This window comes from Thunnus albacares, chromosome 18 (assembly GCF_914725855.1).
Source record: "Thunnus albacares chromosome 18, fThuAlb1.1, whole genome shotgun sequence".
Taxonomy (NCBI): Eukaryota; Metazoa; Chordata; class Actinopteri; order Scombriformes; family Scombridae; genus Thunnus; species Thunnus albacares.
In genome coordinates this window covers 21,499,307-21,526,112 of record NC_058123.1, presented here as the reverse complement: position 1 = coordinate 21,526,112, position 26,806 = coordinate 21,499,307, and positions in this window count along the sequence as shown.

Below are 26,806 nucleotides of genomic sequence, written 5' to 3'. Positions count from 1 at the left end.
GGAAGTGGGAAAGGAAAAACTCAAGGGGTAACAATTTGACATTTGGGACTTAATAATAAGGACTATAAATTAACAGATTTTACTGTACATGCACACACTCACATTTCTACATTGACTGTCTAAATCCATTCCAGCACAACATGTTTTGCTGGCATTAGAGTAAAAAATATTGGCCAAAATATAGGCATAAAAATAGATCAGTAAATTAAAATTCTCATTAGAGCCATGTTGGCATGTGTGTGTGCGTATAAAGACACACATGTAATTAATTTCAATCTTTCTTGTTCTTCCTCTTCTGTACTGTATTTACACATTGCTATCCACACTGGATTTTCACTTGTCTGTGTGTGTGTGTGTGTTTTTAATTTACTGAACAAATACTGCTAAGTTGAAAACAATTACATTCATAAACCACTCATTTGCATTGGCAAATACATGTTATATTTGCCAATACAATGCATACATACTACCTGGATTATATTTTGTATCAACACAACAAGAAAAAACATTTATATTCAACATACAGAATAATCTTTTATTATTATTTAATTTTATATTGTGTCTGCTTAAGTTTCTACTTCTCTGTTTCCATGATGAATCCCATTGCTATTTGCTGCTATCAGAGATCAACATGTGTGTCATGAACTATTTAACATACAGTATATTTTACATTTAGCCCCAAGGCCTTCTGAAAGGTGCTACAGTTTTATGGTGTCCATTACTCCAGTGCTATTACAGGTCAAATAGAGCATAAAATCAAATGATTTTCATGTACAGTTATAATCAATGTTCATACTGAGCATGCTAACACCATGATATGGTCTATCTTACATGAACACATATTTTTTGTTTTGTCTGTCACATGGAGCAGTGAAAGTCACATCACATCTGTTAAGGCCAAGAAGATTTTCAGATTAAATGTCCTAAAGGAGTCACCTGAGACAGTCATTGCAGACTTTACAGTAAAAGAAAACAGTAAAGACAAAGCTTTTGTTACAAACCAAATGCATGGCACATAACTTTCACAGAGGCTTCCGTGCACACAAAGAATAGAGTTAGCAAAAGAAGACTCTGTTTATGAAGATGGAGAAACAACCTGCCAAATGTTGACCATTAATGTTTATCATAATGGTACAGTCATGGTCCAAGGATCTGAAACCTGCCTGGATAATTTTCAGACCATGAAAGAAGAGACTGAAAAGAAAGAGAAGGAAAGCTTAGCACACTTATTGGCAGATAGCACAAACAAAACAGAGCTTCACTGCATCCAACAACCCCTCAGTTACTCTCTCTCCTGGGACCACTCTTAGATTCTCCAACAATCTAAAGACTCTCAAAGAAGGAGTTTCAGTGTTGGAGAGGGAGTTCATGGAGTTCAGAGAGAGAACTCTTGTCAGCCTGTATCAGAAAACCTCCAATGACCAACCACAAAACAAGACTGGTCTCTAAGGATGATGCTCTGGACAATAAGAGAGGAAATCACCAGCGTCAACCAAAAGCAGAACCAGGCAAGATCTACAGAAAGAGGATCATCCCCAACCCATAACCCCTACCCCCTCCTACTCCACCCTACTAACTTTTCTACCTCTTCCTACTCTAATCCTACTAACCCTTCTACTTGCTGTCCCTCAGACGTCATCTCACTTCCCTCTGAAGTCAATGTTCCCCTCCCTCCTAACCCCCCAACCTCCTCAATATCCTCTACCCCTCTGACTCTAGGCCCACCCACCCCTCCAAAGACCTCAGAAACAGACACACACATCTCCGCTGACAACACACCTGACAACAAACTCAACATATCCACACACAAAGAAATTTGGTTTCTCTGCAACTCCAATGGGAAACACATCAATATGACACGTCTGTTCCCAGAGAAAAAAATCTGTGAAACTCTGGAGTCCCACCACAGAGAAGGCCATAGAACACCTGTCCAGTGGAGAGTTTGTAGGTGTAGAACATATCCTCATTCATATCAGATCAAATGACCTCACCCGGAGAAATGGTGATATCCTCATCGGGGCAGCTGTTGCTCAGAAGATAGAGTGTGTCGTCCACTAATCGGCAGCTAAGATCAGTAGTTTGATTCCCGGCTCCTCCAGTCGACATGTTGAAGTGTCCTTGGGCAAGATACTGAGCCCCAAATTGCTCCGAAATTGTGAATGTGTGTGTGTGAATGGGTAAATGTGGCTTGAAGTGTAAAAGCAATTTGAGTGTTCGGAAGACTAGAAAGGCGCTACATAAGTGCAGTCCATTTACCATTTACCCACAGCACTATGGCAGCTGGCAAAAAGAGCCATTGAGAACTTCCCAACTGCAAAAGTAATGATATCCACATTACTTCCTCAATCAGACATTCCCCAAAACATTATCAACACCATTAACTCAGAGATCTTCAGAAGATGTACTCATCTTTCTAACGCGAGTGTGGCACACCACAGTAGAATAAGTTACCAGTCCCTGTATGATCACATTCATCTCAATGACAGAGGAGTAAACTGCAGTTGCTACCAGAGCAAAGGTTTCTCTAGCACAAAACCAGTTAAGAGATATTATCTATTTATTTGTAACAAAGTAAATAAGCCATTAACTGGCCATTTAGTACAGTTAGAATTTTGAAAGAATGAAAGACTACATATTTAAATGAGAGAATAGCATCCTTTTCAGTTAGTAGTTGGAATATTTAGGGACTGAACTCAACTTTTGGACTGAAGATTACAAGTCCTGAATTTACAGATAGTATAAACAACATCGATCTAATTATCTTACAAGAAACATGGAGACATAAAAACACCCCTTCAAACTGCCCAAGTACACTGAACTGAGTCTACCCTCCTGAAAATACTCTCACATGAAAAATGGAGGACAATCTGGGGGAATAATTATTTGGTATAAACGGGAACATCACAATTATACACTCACTGGCCACTTCATTAGGCACACCTGTGCAATCTAATGCAATCCAGTAGAACAGCTCTGCCATAAATTCTACATTTACAAAGCTCATACATTTTCAGTTTTTGTTGACATTGTCAGAAAGGTGATAATTCTACTTAATGTTTATTATTGAGGTTGGTGGTGGATTGGATGGTGGCAGTGTACAGGAGTGCATTATACTGAATGGTGTTCCTAATATTTTGTGTCATGTGTTAATGGAGTGGACAAAATATTAGGAACACTTTTCAATATAATGCACTCCAGTACACCACCAGCAGCCAGAGAAAACACCAATGCATTTAACAAGACTAACATCCAAAACATGCTAGATAACTTTTTATGTACACAATACCTGATAAACAAAGGTATAGCACAAATCTGGCCACAAAAGATTTGAATCATATATTTATGAAACTGGCAAAAGAGCCCAAAATGAAGAGACCAAACTCTCAATCAAACAAAAAAACAAGCAAAAGAACAATGGTTTGACAGTGAATGTTTCTTTTTCTGAAAGCATCCCAGAAACCTGTCAAACAAGAAACACAATGACCCTGAAAACCAAGAATTAGGCCATGAAAAGCACACAGCCCTTAAACAATACAAGAAAACTATCAACCAAAAGAAGGCTAAATACAGAGATGACAAATAAGTCAAGATTGAAAAGGCAATAGACCAAAACTTTTTTTGGAGCCTGTGGGGAAAAATGAATTCAACCAAATATAAAGATAGTATTACAATACAGAATGGCAATGTTTGGAAAAACTATTTATAATTTATATCAAAATCTAGAAAATTATGGTTTAAACACACATCAGTTGTCCACAATTGATAAATAGAAATCATTAGAAAATGCAATAAAGGACAATCAAAATGCTTTGGACAGTGTGATTACAATGAAAGAGCTACAAGAAAAACTGGCTGGTCTTAAAAATGGAAAGGCTTGTGGTATTGGTGGTATCAGGACAGAAATGTTGAAACACAGTAGCAGTAAACTTAAAATGGCTGTACTAAAATGATTAAATTTGGTATAAAAAGTGGCATATATCCTGCAATTTGGAACCATCAAAGTTGCAATATATCCCCTTTTCAACACTTTTCAACATATACACTGACCAATTATCAAAACTACTTGAAAACTCTCCAGCACCAAGACTTGACTTAGAGGGAAAGAAAGTTAAGTGTTTTTTATACAGATGACCTATTACTGCTATCAAAAACAGCAAGAAATGCGAGACCATTTGAACATACTCCATGATTACTGTGGAAATTGGGCAATCAGAGTAAATCTAGATAAAACTAAAATTTTAATATTTCAAAAAAAGGAAGATCGCATACTAAAAAATGAAAATTCATTTTGGAGGAGACAACACTGAGTCATACAACAGAATAAACATACCTAGGCCTAACTATCACTGCTTCAGGACATTTTGTCAAGGCTGTAAGTGCACTGGCAGATAAAGTTAGTAAAGTTTATTACAGTATAAGAAAACTCCTATTCAAATTAAACCCCTGAATAAAGATTTGGCTCAAAATTTTCTTAAGTGCTATTGAGCCAGTCCTTTTATATGAAAGTGAAGTTTGGTGCCCGTTAATTAAACAAGAGCACTGGGATTCAAACCCAGTTGAAAAAGTACATCTTGAGTTCTGTAAAAACATATCGAGAGTCCATAGAAACTGTCCAAACCACGGGTGCAGAGCAGAGCTGTGCTAATTCCCCATCTTAATTAAAATTAAAAAAAGAACAATCAAATTTTGGAACCTCTTGATAGAGGCAGATTCAGATTCACACCATCACAGAGCAAACTTAGAACAGCAAAGATATCTGAACCCAGATAAAAATACCTGGAATAGAACAAATGAGGAAATCATATTCATATGTCAAAGATATTTCGAGCAGTGGAAAACATAAATCTAATCAATAAATAAACTAGAATGCTATAATTCACTGGACAGAGAATTAGCCCTATAGTTAACCCAAATAAAACATCCTATAAAAAGACAAACCCTAACTATATATAGACTTAGTGACCATTAACTCGCTATTGACACTGGTCACCATAAGAGAGAATGGCTAGAAAGAATAAGGAGAATTTGTACCCATTGTGGAAGACGAGAAATTGAGACAGAAATTAATTTTCTCACAAGTTGTCCAAAATACAAAGACATTAAAGAAGATTTCATCCTCAAATTCAACCAGAAAATCCCAGACTTTCTTACCTTCCCAAAAGACAAACTAATCCAAACCCTTCAGAGAGAAGACAGCACTACAGTAGAACTAGCAGGAGAATATGTCACTATATTTCACAAAGCAAGACACATTTCAGTGTAAGATACTTTTTTTTCCTTTTCTTTTTTCATCTTTCTTTTATTTCACTTTATTATTAACTATTTATATTATATTGTTTATATGTGACTTTTTGCTTTGGCAACATGTTTGATCCACAACATCATGCCAATAAAGCCAATTAAATTGAAATTGAAAAAAGATTGAGAGAGAGAGAGAGAGCGAGCGGGAGAGCGAGAGAGCCTTCATTGCTGTATAGTCCTCTGTCTCATGGTTCAATGTGGGGTCCAAAATCCTAGTAAGATCTAAGGATCATCCCTGGATAGCTGGAAGGCTGTGTGTGTCTATGTTTGTGTCTGTGTTTTCTGACCTCGGTGAACCAGGGACAAACTGTTATATGACAATGAGAGACAAAGGAAACAAAACAAGATCAATAGGAGAGAAATAAGGGAATAAAGCAAAGGTAGGTGGGGGATAAATAGGTAAAGATAACAAACACGTATAGGAAAGAAGAAAACAAACATTTCTGATGAAGTACGGCCTTATAGTGTATTTCTGAGAAAAAGCAGACGGACAGAAAGAAGAGAAAGAAGAGGCAGAAAAAGACACATCATCTCATTTCCCATGTTGAAAAATATTTTTGTTTTCATAAATGACTTGAGTGCCTCTGGTGCACATGGAGAGTGCAGAGACTGTGTGCGTGTGTGCGTGTGTGTGTGCCTGTCTCTCCCAGGTGCACAAAGAGAAAAAATGTCTTCCTTTTTTCCTCCTTGTGTTCATTCGCTGGCTCTCTCCACCTCCTCTTCCATGACCAATTTTAATATTATTTTTATTGCATTTCTGCTTTATTGGACATTATAGTTGAATATAATAAGCATGGGGAGTGATAAAAGGTGAGGCACAGGCTGAGATAAAGGGAGAGAAAAAGAAAGAATGAGGAGGTAACAAGTCAAACTGCAGCAACCTTGAAGCAAAGCATGATGAAAAATGCAATTGAAAGAGTTTGATGGACTGCTGTTGCTCTCTTTAACAGACAAATGTTCTTCTTTTTTCTTCTCTGGTCCCCACAAGAGTCAGGTTCAGCTACAGAACAGCAGCCCTTGAGCTGATAAGGAATCAGTAGTTTGTGTAGGTCAGCATCGCTAACAGCAGCACATCAAGTGTCTCCCCTCTCTGACTGTGAAAATGTGATTTTAAAGAGAGAGAAGTCAGAGAGTTTGCATAGAGCTCCCAAGAAGTCGTCAGCTTTATAGAGAGAAATTCTGGGTATATTATTTAGGGAAGCAGCAGCTGTGTAGGGGAAACTACATGGTTTAGGGATTAAAAAGTGAATCACACAGTCATAACCTACAACTCCCACTCATCCAAACTTTAAACCATGATGTCACTTCATCACCTTCAACATCTTATCCTAAAACCATGGACATTAATCTATTACTCTAAATGCCTTCACATTCTTCTGAGAACGCTTTCCACACGGTGTTTGAACAAAGCTGCAGGGATTTTCTTCCATTTAACTGCAAAAAGCATCAGTGAGAAATGATGAGAGGTGATAAGGCCTGGCTCTTGGCTCTAATTCATTCCAAAGGTGCTGGATGGGCTTGAGGTCAGGGCTCTGTGTAGGTCAGTCAAGTTCTTACGCACAAAACTCAGAAAAGCAATTCCTTATGAACCTGGCTTTGTGCATGGGAGCATTGGCATGCTGAAACTTCCCCAAACTGATACCACAAAACTGGAAGCACACTATATTTAATATATATATATATATATATATATATATATAATATAATTTTATGCTATAGAATTAACATCTCTTTCCTTGGGATTAAAAGGCCTAAAATCATGAAGAACATCCTATGACTTGTTGCTGTCATGTTATTGCCATTGTGTTCACAAAAATTAAACCAATTTACACATTTGGCAGATGCAAAGCAATATCAGCATCTATTAGGAGTTGTGTTTGTGATGGATGTAGGTCCATCTCAAAGTATCTTCTCTGTTATGGTCTCAACCTACTCCCGAGAAAACGGCTTGTCTTAAGCTAAATGCTCCACTATGGTCACTAGTTAGCTGCTAACCTTGTCTTTCTGCAGTTTGGCGATGGGCAGGTACCATACAAAAGGTTTATCAGATTTTTTTTGCTGAACAGCTGCCTGCTGTGGCTGGAAACGGCACCGATTAAAGTCTAATTTGTGGGCCACACTGCCAAAACAATGAGCCAAAAGAGGCTAAAAGTTGTGTAGAGCTGAGTGAAGTTGCAGGGTTGCATCATATTTCTCTGTGGGTTCATCACTGCAAACACACCCCTTCCCCATTAGTCATTTTAGCTCTAGAGCCTGAAATATATTCAATGAAATATGAATTGGCATAGAATTTGGTTAAGACATTCATGGTTCCAGAGGATGAATTCCACTGATGTTGATGATCCTCTGACATGTTAACATTTTGGGCTTTTAGAGAAATATCTTGACAGTTATTGGATGATTGCATTGGAATTATAACAAATCACCTTTGAATTGTAGTGTATTGAATCATTACAAGTGTATCTATTGTTTTCGTATCAGTTTGTAAACCCTAAATCTGAATGTGTATTGAATTATCTGTGAGGGATGGATGTACACCACTAGATGCAAGAAAAAAAAGTGCAGTACTGTGCCTGAATTTTTTGTTTACAACTACAGTGAATACTCTGTAATGGTACCACCAATAATGCTCTCCCCCTCTGCTACCTTTGGCCCTCTCTCCTCTCCCTTTTCTCCATTTGAGATGGATGGGGCCCTTTGGAATGAAGGATATTAAAGTGAGATAAAGAGACAGACTGGATAGAAGGATGGCGAAATGTTAGAGAAGGGCCAGCAGGGACATACAACAGCGAGTGAAGGGAGAGAAAAATACATCGTTATAGTTATGAAAGGAACATCTGTGGGGAAGAATTGCAAGAATTGCCTATAGAGAGATTAGATGGAATAGAAACAGTGGGGGACATAATAAATTCATATAGTTATGGAGAAATGTCTAGAAAAAAGGGATTCTAAAGAACAGGCAGTTAATGGAAAGAGGAAGGAGAGGTCAAGATAAAATGATCAACTGACCAAAAAAAAGGACTTGACATTCCTTCTCAGGAAAATAAGCACATACATGTTTCAGAGCTATACGAGAGGCTGCACTTATATAAAAGAACAACACTATTATTTGTGGTACAATGAAATTCATCTGCACATTCTTGCAAAATCAGTGGTGCTTCTAATTTTGTGATGGGGTAAATACTTGCAGGGCTGGTAAGCAGTTAGCAAGCTAGCTAGCTTGATTACTAACCAGACAGTAAATTAAACCATTAATTACTTAAGGGGACATATTTGCACCATCTACTGCTGTCACGACTAGCTGCAGACTATGCTGCATCTCTTTTTGGAAGCAATTTTCACTCTGACTAGTAAAATTGGTTGGTGCGCTGCGGCTAATATTATAGTTTCCTCTATTTTGAACTATCTGGTGTAATTGGATAGTGGATGCCTACACAAAAGAACCATTGGGGCTGACTTGTGGTGGATCCATTGAAATTAGTTGATCTCGGATGGATATTTGTCATGTTTGCCTTAATTCTACTGGTGTTACCTCTTCATTCATGAATTGAAACAGAACCACTAATATAAACCATCTACTCAACAGCAGTACGTGCAAAGAATGCTAAACTCACCAACTTGAAATACAGTATTTCTTATTCAATCCCTTTATATCCTTTGGTATAAAGCAGCTTGCGTAGCTTACTGAATGTAACTACTGGGGTTCTAGTACTTGATTCATAGGCTTTCAAGTTGAAGTGTTTCAAACTGTTAACCTCTCTGCTACCATCTAGAGCTGCCAAAGTGCAGATTTGGCCAGTGCAGTTTTAATGATAATTCTGGTTATTTTCAACTTAGGCTATGTTTGTTTTGCCAAAATTTCATTAAAGAGAAAGAGAAAAATCTTTTATATGATATAAAAAAGTAGATGAAGAGTGGCTGGAGGACAAGAGAAGAATCTATAAGGTTAGAAGTCTAGAGAGACTGAGAAAGGAAATAGAGCAAAAGAAATTAGAGCACAAACACACTTATGAAACCATACACACACATTCACACACTCTATATGTTCAAGGAGACACTCATACATGCTACATTGTAACAAGGTGAAGGCATTTACATGTGCTATATTCCCTATGGAGGACCACTGATGAATATGAAAAGAAACAAGACAGAGAAAATGAAGATTATGGAAAGAATAAAAGGATAGACTGACAGAGGCATCATGTCTGTGGAGAATGCAATGTTTTGGAAGACAGGAGAGATTGAAATATAGTTGATTGATGGAGGGATAATCATAGCTATACTGAGAAGAGGGGTGAAATGCCCTATGGTTTTGGATGCGCGCTGCATGCGTGAGTGGAGAATTTATCACATGCATGCATGTAATATATGCATGTAGTTGTGTGTGTGTGTGTGTGTGTGTGTGTGTGCATGTACTACAGGTGCACAGAGAATAGTGATTAAGATTTATGTATTCTTCCGAAATGTCTGCTAGCCCGTTATTTCATATACAGTTTACCATTTAGAAACTAAAGATGTACTGCCAGAATACACATAAACACACACAAATGAATGCACACACACACACACGCATATACACATGCACTTTTTGACAACAAGTGCGTGCTGGTGTGTCCTCTGTGGAAAACTAGCTACATGCAGGGGCGAAGAGAGGAGGAGAGGAGAGGCCGAAGAGGAAAGGAGAAAAGTGAGAAGTAGAGTGAGGAAAGGCGGAGAGGAAAAGGGAAGGAGAAGATGGACAGTAATGAAAAAATAAAATAATGATCATATATTGGTGGTTCTTATAAATCTTCATTTAAATCATGCTCAGTGGGAGAATTGGGAAAATATCAAATACATTAGATTTCACAGGCAGTGTATAAATACATTTGTCAGCATAAAGAATTTCCTGTTTTAGCTTAGGCTTAGTTTAGTTGCCCAGACATTTATATGCTATTAAATCTATAACATCAGAGAGTAAATCAACATTTTGTAGGTCAGAAAAATACTCAAAAGGAATGGGAAGAAAAAATAAATAAATTAGCCCATGGTATGATCATGGTGATGTCCAGCTACATGTAGCAGAGAAGAGCAATGTAGAGAGAAGTCCATTCCCTTTGAGGGATATAAAAGCAAAGCTCATGTTTTCACCAAAGACTTTTCAATAAAGGCTTTATTGTATTCAGCCACTTGAGAGTTTGCAAGCGGTGTAATTATAGCATATATAATGCCCTGGATACAACTAGAACAGTTCACTTTTATATGTTCACAAAAGAATTATTTTATCTTGTAGTGGCTTGAGAGCTGCTTGTGTCACTGTTTAAATTGCAGCTCATGGTAATGTCAGTATAGCTGACATTACCATTCAATTCAGTGTCTTGAAAGACATTTGAACAGAGTTTTAACTGAGTGAGTGTGAAGCATCATCTTATCTGTCCACTACACAGAGGTCAAAGAGCAAGACTTTCCTCACAAAGGAAACCAAAGGAAGAAATCAGGTGATGTTACAAAATAGCGTTTAAGTCCAAAACGAAACATCGACTTTAACATGGCTGCTGTTTGTTTCTCATTTCTAACTGCAAGTCAACATTGTTTTTTTTAACACCATAACCGCAATCATTCCCTAACCTTAACAAGGTAGTCATTGTAACCCAAAACACAATGTTTCCCTAAACCTAATCAAGTTGTTTTTGTGCCTTGTGAGGGACCTAGTTGGCAGGCCTGAGGATATTTACCAAAAAAGAAGAATTAATTCACAAAAGAGTTCTGAGCCCATAAAGGAGGTCAACTAAACAGAGCCAAACATAAGGCTGTGACAACTTAACATGAACTGAATAGAACTGAACACATCGGGGGGTCATATATAATGGCTGATCAGACCATTTTTGAAATAAAGGCGTATCACAAAGACTAATCACTAAAGTACACAATCACAACAACACAGAACAATGTGTCTGTCAGTCCAAATATTTTAACAATTCACATAAAGAAAAGTGCCAAAAATACCCTAATATATTCTAAAAAAAAAAAAAAATCTTTAAACCAGAAATCACAATGTCCCTCATCATGAGGTGGGTATAGTCTGGCCACCTGTGTGCTGTATAACCTGTACTTAACAGCATATCTTGTTCAGGTCTGTCAAGATGTCCCTCCAGCAGTGGCAACTATTAGCAGTGCCCTCAGCACTGGTACATCAGAAGAAATAAAAATAAGAAAAACTTCGGATAAACTTTACTAAACACAAACTAAGATGACTGTACAATGTGCACCCTACAGACTGCACTAATGTACTGTCAAAAATACTCAATAAGATATGATTATGATATATGAAATAAAAGCTATGTGTCATTTATCTATTTGCTGATGCACAAGCAAATGTGTATATAATGTGCGTGAGGTCAAAGTAAACTACAAAGTGTAACCTCTACCATAGCGTTGTCATATCATAGAACGTATTTACTTTTCAACAGTGATTTGCAACAGTGTTGGAAGGCATAAACATGTCATCGTAAATAACTGCTGATAGGGATGTCAGATCAGAAAACACTTCTATGTGTTGTTCTGGAGTGCATGGACCGATGACTGATTTTGCAGTTTAAATTGGAGGATTTGTTGCAAAGGGCTTTTAGAAATGCAGCTTAAATCAGGTGCATGTCTGTAACCCAATCAGCATTGAATAATATGTTCTGGAAGTTGTTAAATGAGATGACAACTGAAGTCTATTACACAGTGGCTGAAGGTTATTGTTTCAGCCCAGTGGAGGATCTCTGAGGGCTTTTTAACATTGTCTTGTCTAAATTCATTGAGAGAAGTTTATTAGTTAAATGAATAAAGCTGTAAACATAAAAACAATGAAGCACGGCAGGTCATAAATGGACGGACAGGAATTCCCCTTAAGGGAAAGACCAAATAACTTTTGTAATCAACAAAAGCTTGTCAAAACTGCTTTGCAAAATCCAAATTGACAACTTTATGATTTTTATTATTCCGCCTGTTTATGCTGCATCTTTTCATGCTGCATCTAACTTAACCATCTATGACACATTGAAAGTTTTTCAGGACTGCTGGAACATCAGATGCAAAACTAGAATGTTTTTTTGTCAAGATTTTCCATTTATTACATATTTTTGTTTAAAAGAAACTCTGATTTTCTAATACAAGCAAATGTGATTCAAATTAGTTATCTGCTAAGGAGTCAAGAACCATGTCTAGGCAGTAGAAAAATATTTTAGTGACATGAAAACGTTGGTGTGATAAGACCACAGAACTAAGTCAAGTTAAGAACTAAGTACAAGAACAGACACACAGGAGCTACTGACAGGGAGGGAGAAAGAGCTTAAGAAATGATAGAGAAAAGAACAGTGACAATTACCTCAGAAATGTTCTCAAACATGAAAATAATACCTTACCTTATTTTTCTCCACCTTATTTTCAATTTTCCAACCCAGTTCCACTTGTTCTGTCTCTCTGTTGCTTCTAAATGAGAGAAAAGAGAGTGAGGGGAGAAATGAGGTGTGAAGAGAGCTATTTAACTAGATGGCTCCAATCTGATTTAATGGACTGAATAACTGACTGGTTGAGTAACTTACTGTATAGACTGATTGGCTAAGTGACAGGACGGTGGGCTGATTTGCTGGCTGGTAGCTGAATTACACAGCGACTGAACGCTAGCTTTCTGTCCAGTTGTTGGCATGTTTTAACTGGATGACTAATGCAGGTGGCAGTCTACACCACGCTAAGTCACTGATGGAGCAAATGAGTCATTAGGTGATTTTTTTTTTTTTTTCCACTGAGTGACTTTCCAACCCTCGGCTCACTGGCATGGGGTTGGTTAACAGGCTGGTTAACAGACTGATTCCCCTATTTATTCTCCAATATGCATTATGTTTCATATTTCTAGTCCATATGCCACAACAGTTATGAACCTGAGTATAGTAAAATGGGAAATAGAATAATAAAAAAAACACCATACAAACACCTACTGTAACACCATGCCTGAATAGTCACACAAATTAGTTTCCCATTTTCTCTCAACCTTACACTGACCTGAGAAGCTACACTTCCATTTAAATGCATAATTTAGCAGCTGATATAAACTCTTTTTTTTTTCTTTCTGCTGAGACGTAATCTTTAAAGAACAGTTTATTATATTTTTTTTTCTTACTTTATACTGGTGAGCATGAAAGGGGGAGCAAGGGATCATGGTTGGACTCTGTGAAATTGAACATGAATCACTTTCTGCAGAGTGGCTCTTTTTAACGGCACTTCGAGGAGAGAAGAGGAAGCCAATTGTGGACATATCAACACACACTCATACACAAACACACACAAAAACACACATATAGAGCTAGTGACACTGAGGTTGACATACACAGCAAGGGAACTACACATAAAATGTAAGCAGGCAGGTATGTGCATGTGTGCACAGGGCTGTAAAGTGGACGCAGGGCTCCCACTGGAACCTCAGAGCCAGGATAAATTGTGTTGAAATTGAATGGGATAGGTCTACATGCAAACTGCATTTAAGTTAATTAGGACACACATACAGTATCAATGTCAGTGTAAAGCAATAATAAATAGGCTATGTGTTCCGAGTTTGTCATGCCACAGAAAAATGTGTAATTAACTATCCTGACAAAACAGATATACACATCCAACAGATACATAGTGACCTCAGCATTCATGTGGACTCACGTTTTTATCACCTGACAAATCAAATAAGTCCAATATTCACTCTCTTTTAAGCTCTGTTTTGGTCTCCACCAACGTTTAGGGAAATTTTTGAGTCTTTTGTGGTTCACCAACTGGATGCTAACTTTGTTTGTCTGCTGGTACTGGGTACAGTGCTTTTTCACTGAAAACAGCTGCCTGCTCAATGAGGTTGATGAGAGCGGTGAGACCGAATCAAAACAATAGTTGTGGGCTGTACAACCAAAACAGTGAGTTGAAAGACCTAAGAAAGAGCTGAGGGGAACTGACAAGCTGCATAATAGTTCTCTGTGGGTTCAACACCTTTCAAATTATACACATGTAACTTCTGAGTATGGAAAATACCTGGAATAACCAACTGAAGGGAGACACAGCGGCTCCAATAAAGAGGCCACAAGAGGCACTGTGTTCCACTGCAATAACCAGATATTTATTAAGAACAGAGAAAACCCTAAAAGAGAGACAGAAGAGAGGACAGAGAGCTGCACCATGGCCAGAAAGGAGAGAGTATCCTACCTGTGAAAAAGATAACACGAACCAAAACCAAAACACCACATTGCCACCATAAACCACACCACCATCAATTGACTGGTGACAAACAGCACTAAAATAAACAGGAGTCAGCACTTTTCCTGTGAAAGGAGCAATGTTACAAATTTGTTGCAAGGTGTATGTGAAATTTTTGCAAAACCACAACAATAAAACACAGGTTTGGCTTTCCAGAGTATCAAGCACAAAGAGCAAAAAGTCTCAACAACATGGCGGAAGAACACAAAGCATCAGTCTGATGCAGTCAGACCAAAATTTGCCTCGCAAAATGTACACATGTGCTGTGGCTGAAAGCAGGGGAAACAGTTAATAGTGTAGGTAGGGTTGAAAACATAAACTTTTGGGGCTAGCATTGCTAGCAGGCTAACGACAGTGGTCCACAAGGTTGTACATTACACAGTGTTTGTCAAGCACTTTATTCTCATTGACCTCTGTCAGTGTCCTTACACTCACTGCAGCCAGAATGTTTTGCGCCAGAGTGTGGAGGCAGCCTGCAGTCTTGCACACCTGTTCCCCCATGAGCATACCTTTTACTCACACCAGTCAGGCTCTCCCCTGACTGGCTTCTGCTCCAGCACGGGTCCCAGTGTCCCTCTGCTATACATAATAATTTGATTGTCAATATGTAAATAGTATACGGAGCCCCTAAGAGGACATGGGCATAATATATATTGAGGCCACGTTTTACTAATTCAAGCGCTCTAAATGCTGTTGCGTATGCATGAGATACAATTTGTTCCCATATTTTGACTAATTCGTGCGCACAAGATGGTAAAGTTCATTCCCATGTTTTGGTAAATTTGTGTGTACTAGATAAGTAGAAAGCCCAACAGCACAACAGACCAGCCTTTCTCCCCAAAGCATGAAGTGCAGTGCACCTGCTTCAACTATCAGGTGTCAGACTGTGGCTGCCCACTGCTCCTAAATAGTTAGGATGGGTGTATAGTATAACAATATAATAGGATGGGTAAGGAGAAGATGCAGAGTATAAATGTACCAAGGCAAGCTGTACATCCTCTGAATGGCCTTGGTCACTAGTTTCTGAGAGTGCAGTTTCATGAGGCTGTGATTATCCTAGATGTCACATTAAATCCTCTTTGTCTTCTCTCTCTTCCTCTCTCTCTATATATATATGTATGTATGTATATATGTGTGTGTGTGTATATATATATATATGTGTGTGTGTGTGTGTGTGTGTGTGTGTGTGTATATATAAATAAAACATTTACATTGTGAGTAGTTGTCACAGTCTGGTTCTATGTCCCTCAATCAGTCCACCCGATGCCCTTGGATTTTTTCCAGATGCCCTTGGATTTTTTCCCGTTTGTTGAACTGGACTAAGTGGAAGGACAGATAAGATATGTTGCAGATTATATCAAAGGACCACTTGAGATACTGTTGCGCTCATTGCATTGAACCTTTGTCCAGACTTTGTCCGAATGACTACATCCATCTGTCCAGCCCCCAGGCTGCCCGCTTGAGGTCTCTTGCTCTGCTCTAGCTCAACCCCCAGGCCACCCACTGAGGTTTTCTGCTCCACCCCTGTCCAGCCCCCAGGCCACCCGCCTGAGGTCTCATGGTCCACCCGTGTTCTGCCCCCAAGACACTTGCCCCTGACTGTGTTTTGGGCTAGTTTCTCTGAGCTTCCAGGTTTAATGCTTTTCATGCAATTCACACCGCGAGTGGTGATGTATCAGTTTTTGGATATGGAAGAGATCTATGTTTTTGAATTTGAGAATTTACATGTCTCGGACTGTCTTGCAGCCCACTTGGCTCTGTGGCACAGAATGTTTTTTTGTTTACATTTGGCCTGCTGGCATTTGGGGCTATCTTGAGCCTACTTGTGTTTTCTGTGTTTTTGGTTGTCTGTTTGCTCTGTTCCCCTCCTGTGTTTCTGTGCTCCTCCTCAGCCTGCTTTTCCCTCACACTTTCCCTCCACACCTGCCCTGCATTAGTCTCGTTAGCCCTGCCCTGCTCCCTGTGTCTTCCCCAGCCAATCAGATCCCAGGCTGCCCTTGTGTCTTGCCACCTGTTCCTTGTTGTTTCATTAGTTCAGTTTGTATTTTAGTCCTGGTTTTCAGTTCAGTCTTGTTGGATCCTCTGTTTTGTTTTGTTCTGCTTTGTTCAATCTTATTCTATATTGTTCTGTTTCTGGTTTGTTCTGCCAGCTTTGCTCTGCCTGCACTCGAGCATGAATGATAATTCTTCAGTTCCTGCTACTTCTGAGTCCTGCATTTGGGCCCATTCCCTGTTACTCCCATGACAGTACTTCTATTTAAGCAAGATTTTGAATGCAAGACTTTTACTTGTTAAGGAGTAGTGTCACTTTTTGAGTTAAAGCAGGCCCAGCGCTAGGATGAAGTGACTGAGGAGGCTGTTAAAAATCGTGAGAGGGCAATTTTACGTTAAATAAAACTCATTGATTTGACCATGCAATAGCCTCAGAAAGGCATAACAACAACATAAGGCTACTGTTTCAAAATCAAAGAATACATTTCTTTCTTTCTTTTGAATCATTCTGTCAAAATCAGCAGGGGGAGGCATGTGGAAACAGTTGTTTGCGGTGCACACACCCCCACAAACAGCACTGTCAGTGGTTCAGAAACAACAGTGGCATTAACCATTGTTCTGAAACAACAGCTAAGCAATAGTCACATGTATCTCAACCAATATTTTTGTTGTTTTTGCTATTTTTCTATAGATACACAAAGCTTAAACAGAGGGGGCAAAAAATAAAACTAAGGGGGCTATAAGACCCCTGGTGGCACCAGGCCGAGTAAAAGGTCTCAGTACTTCTTTCAAAGAGTTCACCCAATGTTCATAAACCTTTTGTCTCAACTGTGATTTGATGTTCCAACTCTGTGTTCACATTTACCAACCTGATGGGGAATGTGTATAGTCAGTCAGTCTTGGACTGATTAGTGCTTGTTGGCACTTGACAGAAATCAATTCATCATTCTGTTAGAATCAGAATTTCCTTTTTTTTCTAAGCCCATTTTATATACCAGGAATTTATACTCTGCATCTTATCCTTACCTATCCTATTATATTGTTATACTATACACCCATCCTAACTATTTAGGAGCAGTGGGCAGCCACAGTCTGACACTTGATAGTTAAAGCAGGTGCACTGTACTTCATGCTTCGGGGAGAAAGGCTGGGCTTTTTGTATACAGACACATCTAGTGCGCACAAATTAACCAAAACATGGGAACGAATTTTACTATCTTGTGTGCACTAATTAATCAAAATACAGGAACAAATTGTACCTCATGCACGCGTAATAGCATTTAGAGTGCTCGATGTAGTAAAACTTGGCCTCAATATATATTTTTCCCATGTCCCCTCAGGGGCTCCAAAATGTAGACTAGTGCAGCTTTAAGCAAGTGTGATATTCAGTAAAAAAAAAAACAAAAAAACAACCAAGATGAAAAGCCAATACCAGATTTGTGTCAAGAACAACACACAAAAACAGAATTTACTGCCAAGCTTCCTTAAAAGGCTTCATTAAAATCATTTCAGATCAGTAAGGTGTCAGTTCACCTTAACCTCACTGTGACCTGTAACCATCCTAACAGTCACACTAACCTAAGCCCAGACCCCTGCTGAATGATAACATCAAAAGAAAAATCAATGAGTCTATATCATCTTAAGAAATATGCAAACAGTTTTTGATGTGAAGGCTGAAGACTAGACTGAGGGTTTTTGCATACAAAATGTCAAGAATGTCATCTTTTGATGAAGCCGGTCAAGACACAGTGCACAGGCTGCTGGGCACTGTTGCTATCTAAATTTGAGTGTATCCATCATATTGTTGATCAAAATACCTGCAGCCTTCCATAGCCCATCTCTGTGTTTCTGCAGCTGCTTATCTGTGGAAGTACTCCTGTCTCAATCTGATGTACTGTTTCTCCCTGTGTAATACTTTCATTAGCAGCTGTTTATCTGCTGGGCCATTCACCTCTACAACAGGAAGGAGCTCAATTGGTTGACACAAGGGTTGTTTCTAAATAGAGTTTTATTTCAGCTGTAAAAATAAGAGCTGCAAAATGCAATACTTTATTCATCTGAGGTTGCATTTAGTGCATGTGTACATTTTCTGAGCTTTATGAATACATTTGCTGTTATGATATGATTGTCAGTTAAATCATCTATAAAGAAGAAATCAAAGCCTTGGCTTATGTAATACTTTGTTTTCTCAATGTAGCCTTAAGTGTTGCTGGAGTACCACTTTTTTAAATGATGAAAGAACTAATAGTTTGTTTTTTTAACTTCATCATTTACTTTTGCACCAGAAAAAGAAAACCAGCTTGATATAATGTAGCATAAAACCGCATTTATTGCTGGTAAACATAATCCAGCCGTTTTCTCAAAAACATATTTAGCAAGACAAATTTAAATAGAAACATATTTTGTCGGAGACTGGGCTGGATGGGTCACTTGCAGAGAGCGTATTTACCGATGATGCATATTATTATCATCATCATCATCATCTTATACTTCTACCTACAGTATTTATTCTCTTCCATATCACTGCACTTCCTATCTTCTCTACAGATTGTCTTCTCCTTTCCACCAACTTAAACATGTAGATACACACAGGGGCAGACTGTACACTTGCACAAGGCATACATAATAAGACAAGGTCCCAAACAGAATGAGAGGGAGTACAGTGAAAATTATCATAATAAGCGGTGGGAGGTTGAGAAAGAAACGGGAGCAAAGAATGAGAAAAAAGATGTGCAGAGACAAAGAGTGGGGAGGCGGAACGATGATGGAGTAGAGTCCAGAGAGTAGACAAAGAGAAGGAGAAGAAGCAGAGGTATGTATTTATTCTAACAGTACTGTTCTGGGCCACCTGGGTGCCACACACACACACACACACACACACACGCACATAAATCCATAAATCACATTCCCCGGATAGGAGTAAAAGCAGTTAAGTTTTAGATACTGGAAATGTCATTAAATTTATCGTATGTGTCTGCGTGGGCTCACAGGTGCAGTAAACGCGCATGCACATGTGTCTGTATGCATATAACCCTTGTGTAGTATTTACCATTTATGGTATTCACTGGGCTGAATAGACCAGAGACATCATTTCCATTTTAAATCAATCGGAAAAGATTATATTTTCTTAATGTTTGTAGCAAACATAATGAATAACTTAATTGATTATTTTCTTAAATTGAAATTTTCTGGAAAAGATGACGTATGAGGAAATGTGAGATATAACCAGTACTTTACCTAACTCCTGTTGAAAGATCCCTCTCTCTCCTAGAACTCTACAGTGTGCCAGACAGGTTTTTTTCTTCTTCTATAAAAATGTAAAACAGGTCATCCTGACACCATGATTATTAAGGATATTTCCTGTTTAATACAATCTGGCTTTTTTGTATCTTTTCTTTTGGTAACATTGTACTTAATTGTACTATGGATGATTTTGGTAGTAATTTTACTGTTTGCCTTTGGTTCATCTCTCTAATATGTTTGTCAAACTAGGGGGCTTCTCTGATCGTCTCACTGCTTATATTTCTTGAAGAAAGTGAAAATAAGGCCCAGGTTGCATGACACTGGAATTTTCCCTTAAAATATGGATGGCGGTGTGTGTGTGTGTGTGTGTGTGTGTGTGTAAGTCCCTGTAGAGATGATTTCCGTGAACGGCAGGATGTGAGGCTGGATAAACACTTTCACCGCTCCTTCACTCCTCCTATTTCCTGTTTCACTCCTCTCCCTCACCTCTCGGTCAAAGGGGAAGGGGATCGCCACCTTTATCCTCTGCTGGGGTCTCCATTTATCTGCTTCCCTCACCTCCCCCTCCTTCCTCTCTATCTACTCATCCTCTGCTCCTGTCTTATGTTCTTATCCCAGGTGACACTCCTCTCCTCTACCCTTTGCCTTATGTCTCAACTCCTCTGCACCCTTGTCATTTCTAATCTCCCCTCTCCTCCCTTCTTTTCATGTCTTATCCTCCCTCTTCAACTGTCATCCCTCTATTCTATTCTCATGCACACCCTGCTATTCTTGTCTCAGGTACCTCTTCGTTTCCTTGGTTTTTCCACCCTCTCCTCTCCTCTCCTCAACAAAACACAGGACAATCTTCTCTCCCGGTGACACTCGATGAGCAAATAAGACTGTGGTGTCAGCAAGACACTAACCATATGCCAGTACAGCGATGCAGCAATGCCATTTATACCCACTATAAAGCGCTGAGCTGTGATTATAGCGGTATGCTAATAAAACAGTTCTGTGAAGACAGAGCTGGCAGAGTTGCTCTATCGGAGAGGTAAAGAGAAGGGATAAAACAGCCGCATAATTATGAGGGAGGAATATGTGTGTGTGTGTGTGTGTTGAGGTGCTGGTGTTGAACATGTGTGTTGGAGACGTTTAATAAGTGTGTGAGGCTTTATACATGTCAATGTGGTTTTGTTAGAGTTTGTGCATTGCTGTGCTGAAGTGATTTCATATGTGTGTGTGTGTGTGTGTGTATTTCTGTGGTTTGCTATGTGTGCCAGATCTGTAAAGAGCCTCTCATCTGCTGCCCAGAATTAGTCAATAACTGGCACCTTCCCTTGATAACTAGCTCAGTTAAAATGCACTGAGTTTTAATTTACTCTCTCTCTCTGCCTTCATCCATACAATGCTGTCTCACTCTCTCTGTATCTGTCTTCCTTCAGCTTGCAAAATCTTTATATGTCCCTGTCCATCGCTTAAAAATATCACTTGTCCGTCTCACATACACACACATATGTTTGTATTTCGTGTGAGCATCCTTGCTGAGATAAAACCACAACGATGAGGCAAGAAACAGATAACCAACAGTTAGGTCAGAATATTTTAAAAACTTTAGTTGGAGGTAGAAGCAAGAGTGACAGCACGAAAGGTGGGTGAACCCCTCTGCATTGCTGTGGAAAACTGCGCACAATTACAGTAAGTAAGGTAGGTCAAAGCTGAACTTGGAAGAACAGGCAATAATTATTACATTCACCTTTCTCTTCAGCATAGGTTTGGCTTTCTTGCGTGTTTGTTTAAAACCTGTGTGATTTTCTGTTCACTCGTGTTTCTTTCATACTTGGATTTCCTTTTTAGTGATGTTGCTGCATTCCCAGATCTCAACAATCAACTCAGTGAGCACAACACTACGGTAACCAATAAAGCCAATAGAAGAATGATCTTTTAATAATCTCATCTACACTCATCAAACACTTTATTAGGAACACCTGTGCAATGTAATGCAATCCAATACAACAGCTGGTAATTTTTTTTTTAGCTGGTCCTTTTGACCACCCCATAAACATAAATGATGGTGGCAAGATATTAGGAAAACTTTTCACTATAATGCACCACCAGCACACCACCGCCAGCCTCTACCACCTCAATAATAAACAAAAAGTAGAATTATCACCTTTCTGACAATGAAGTGGCGACGAGCCAAAATGTCATTCCTTTCCAAAAAATCACTCTCTCTTAAGGTCTGAAACTCAATATGGTCCTCGCAAAGACAGGAGTACAAGAGCACACACACACACACACACACACACACACACACACACACACACACACACACATACACAAATACCACAGACCCATTATTGAGTCGTGCTCACTCCTATCATTAACTCTGGAAACTGTGATCAAACAAGTGTTTTGCTAATGATCAGCACAATTTTTCTAAACCACTATCATATGTGCGCACAATACCAGATTGACACCCAGACCACAGATGAATTTACTCTTCTGTGTAATGTAATTTTCTGGATGGATGTTTGGACACAAAAAACAGAGGGGGGGTATTCAACCCCTTTACTGTGTGCTGCAATTCAATGCAATCCAATTTTGTACTATTTTTATGACTCTGACTCTATATATAATTACACATGTGCATGCAATAGAGATAAAGAGATGAACAAAATAAAGCAGAACACATAAATAACCATTACATGGTATGATGGTAATGTTTTTGACAAAAATTTGACGTTTTTGGCTATAGTTTGTGCTGTTACATTGGAATGAATCATACATTTTACATAAAAAAATGCACCAAGAAATTGTGACTACCTCTAATTAAAGTGAATTGAAGTGAATATGTGACAGCAAAAGTGTCATCTCTGTTCAGCTTTCTGGCAGTTTTAGTCATGGTAAGCAATACACATCAGTTAGAAACTTAAGCTTTTATTTCCCATGTGTGTGGCACCTTGATGAATAGGTGCACTGGCTGAACTTCCTGACACTAATGCCAATGACAAATCCCAAGCTTGACAAGAGGATGTCACATTTTCTAACTAATCTTTGAGTTTGGTTTAGGGAACCATGGGTGTATGGCTTAGTTTTCAGAACACTGCATTAAATATGCGTTGCACAGAAGAGTTTAATTACATAAGTGTTTCAAAACTTACACTGTTCTGTCCTTTAAAGATAAATTCATTCAGAGATTTACAGTACCAGTCAAAAGTTCGGACACACTTTCTTTCACATTCAAGTTAATGGGAGGGTGTGTCCAAACTTTTGACTGGTACTGTACATCAAGAGAGATTTGATCATTTTATGACAGCGAGAGCACAATTCTCTGCAGGAAGCTTTAGATGTTCAGGGTAACAAATGCATTTCTGGGAGGTTAGTAAGGCCTATGGCTTAAGGCTTATCATTAAACTATTATCATTACAAGCTGCAGTTTATTTAGCTCACAAATGACTCTAACATCTGAGTATTCTGAAGAATTCTAGGTTTGCGTCAAGTTTGTGAGGACTAGTTAAGCTTTGTGTTTTATCCATTCAACAAATAATAAAATGTAGCGGATGTTCAGACCAATCAAACTTCTGTTAAGGTGTTTTCATTAGATGTTCAAGCGACACTAGAAATAGTTGGACAAGAGAAATTGGCTTAGTCTGAATATGGGGGAAACTTTTCATATCAGAGCTTGTTATGTTTTTGCAACACAAGGACAAGGATCCGTCTGTGTGCAGATAACAGGCCCTGAAAAGAAAATTATAATCAGTCTCAGGGGAGAAAAGAGGGCACTGCTCATGCACTGCAGCCAAATTTGCTCATTTATAAAGAGTCGATTAAATATCTCAAAAGCAAAGTGGCTTCCCAGTCTGCTCACTGGTGATTAGATTGAGGATTCTGTGTCTCTGTGTTGCCTGACTCTATCTTTCCCTCACTTTCCTCCATCCACCGATATCATTCCATCTCTCTCCTTCTTTTCATCTCGCTCTGTGCTTTTTTTTTTAATCTTCATCACTTCACATTCTCCCTTCTCTCTCTCTCCAACTTATCTTTCTCGATTTTTTTCCTTGTCACCCTCTCCCCATCTTTTTCACCTCAACATTTCTGTCCTTCTCTGCTCCTCCAACCTCTGCCAATTCAGTAGCTGAGAATCGATACTTGTTAACATAGTTTTGCCCTATGGCAGCTTCAGAAGACTTTACACACATACACACACAGACTGCGGAGTTTCTCTACACTAACTGATTAGCTATATTAACGTCAAGGCCATGCACTAAATGCCCAAAGCCAGCAACTTGATTGGTCAATACCCAGCGGCCTGTGTCCTAATTGGCTGGCCTACGAGAAAGAGCAGAGGGACTTACTACTTCATTAGAAAGCAGAGAGATGCCAAGATTAGACCCACAATCACAGTCAAAGTAAGTGTGTGTGTGTGTGAGAGAGAGAGAGAGGGAGAGGGTGTGTTTATGCCTGCCCTGCTCTATTCAGCTCATTTCTGCCCTGCCAATAAATCCATACTTACACAGAGGCCTTGATATTTAATATCCTCACCCTGGAACAGAACGCTTCACATTTGGCTTCCATGAAAGTCACAGAAGTCTTTTTAACTCAGGCCAGCTTCTTTTAATAAAGAGCTACCATAAGATAGATAGATAGATAGATAGATAGAGAGAGAGATAGATAGAGAGATAGATATAGAGAGAACTCATATCATTCTTGATCTCTCAATCTTCCTCTTCCCATCCACCCTCCCTTTCGTTCCTCCTGCCTCACTGTTTCTCTCTTCTATCTTTATCTCCAGCAATAGACTGACCCCCTACCAGCTAACTCACACTGTCATTCGGATGAGAGTGTCAGCACAGCGTCTTTTATGTGAATGAACCCACTGAGTTGAAGTTCACAAACCACACAATCAAGATAAAGCACCACCAATCTGTCAAGACAGTACCACAGCTACAGTAATACAACCCTTTTTACACTGTGAGTGAGCCTACGCGAGTGTGTATCTACATGCATAACAAGCGTAGTTTGTGTGTGCATTGGGGAAATTACAGTCAGTTGTGTGCGCCTGCCTGTGCTTGTGAATTAATATACTGTAAGTAAGTAGTTGCATAAGGTGTGTGTGAATGTCCTTTTGTAGTGCATTACCCAAGTGCATGTCTGCTACTGCCTCTGCAGGTCTTTTCGTCTACTGAGAAGATAAGTGAGGCATGTAACAGCCGTCAGAGCAAAAAGGAACTGAGTGATGATGAAGAGGTTACATTTGATCTAAAGCAGGCCCGACTATACGTTTAAAAGAGGAACGATCAAAGAGTAAAAGCTCACGATGACATGAGTCTTTGTTTCTGTGTCTACACATGCTGCACAGGTGTTGTACTATGACAGCTGTCACTAAACAGGCGATGACAAACACTACCTGGTTTCACCTCTTAAAAAGCACCTTGACTTTACTCTATGATTGAATTGCATACAGATATACACATGATTGCTTTCTTTTCTTAATCAAACATGGTGGTATAATTATACTTAATTTTCTGCTTTTCTTCAGCACAAAGATTCTGATGTTTTGTATTTCTATAGCTTGTTGCACGTAGAGTAACTTTTAACCCATAAATAAGAAGCAGGCTCTATTTAATGCTTATGTAATGCCATTTGGTAAATTAATTAAATGTCATCGACTGTGCTCTGTTTTATTGCCTGTTGCTGTAAACATGCCATAGTTAATTAAAGAAGAAAATTAATTAAAGTGGGATTACAGAATAAATTACAAACTGCAGCGCTCCCAAAAATATTATTATAGTTAGGGTCAACTGAAGTGAATACTGGCCATTCTTTTAATTTTCTTAGCTCTATTTTTATATAACATCCTCAAGTGAGGAAAAAAAACACCAGTGGGGAGGGTTGGCTTCTGAGTGAAAGTCTTTATACAGCCTATAAATTTTAGGTTTGGTATGTAAATTACTTCTCTCTGTAGTAATTTTATTAAATGCTGTCACCACATCAGTCAACGCACTGCACTCCTCCACTTGTTGGTTAGTGTATTTTAGTGAAAGGGATTCTTCATATAGAGGAACACACAAGTTCAGTCAGGACACACACGTCAAGGTTTTGACCATTTATTGTAACAACATGCATTTTATTTGGCTGTTTGGCTCTGCTCATGTAGTGCTCAGGAACAAAGCTGAAAGCTTGATGCTTGACTGTCCCTGAGCTTACACCCCCCCCCCACCCCCCCAGCAGACCCTGAGATACACAACATTTAAAGAACATGATGACAAAAGAAATGTTCAACATCACAATTAACTGAATGCTAATACAGGAGGAGGCAGGGGAGGTTGAGGGAGTTCAAATTTGAAGCAGGCAGCGGTGTAGCAGCAAGGGAGGAACTCAGCGTTGCTGTTGGCAGACTGAATGCAAGCCAAATGTTTATATAGACCACCTATTGGCAGATGTAGGTAGTGGACAAACATGATTGGAGGTTTTATGGAACATGTGACTATAAATGTCCTTTCGTGCCTGCCTGAACTACCTCAACGCTCCATTATGACAAGCTAAAGATTAGACATATTCAGCATAAATTAACTGTACAACTGCACAGCTATTGCAATTATCAATAACAATTAAATTCTTAACAGTATTCCAGCATCTAATACTTACTTACAAGGCACATTAAAGGGGAACAAATGCCGCATTTATTAAGCTACATCAGCTCTAAACAAACCGTCATGTTCTTATTAGAACAACCACGCTAAACTAGTTAGCAACATGTGTCTGTGGGTTAACAACTTTCCTAACACAGATGATGTGCAAGCAAACAACGAGCAGCTTCCTAAAACTCCATAAAAGTTTTCTTTGTAACTTTGATTCAAAATAGTGCATGCAACACAAAAAGCATAGATTTTTTTTTTTTTTTTCATGTCGGTGTGGTTTCCTCTCTATTGTGAAGAGTTTAATGATCTCACCTGGGTTTTGCGGGTATTTGAAAATGCAAATTGTTACCTCCCGCTGCCATTTTAAACAAGCTTTCCAATTAGAGTTTTAA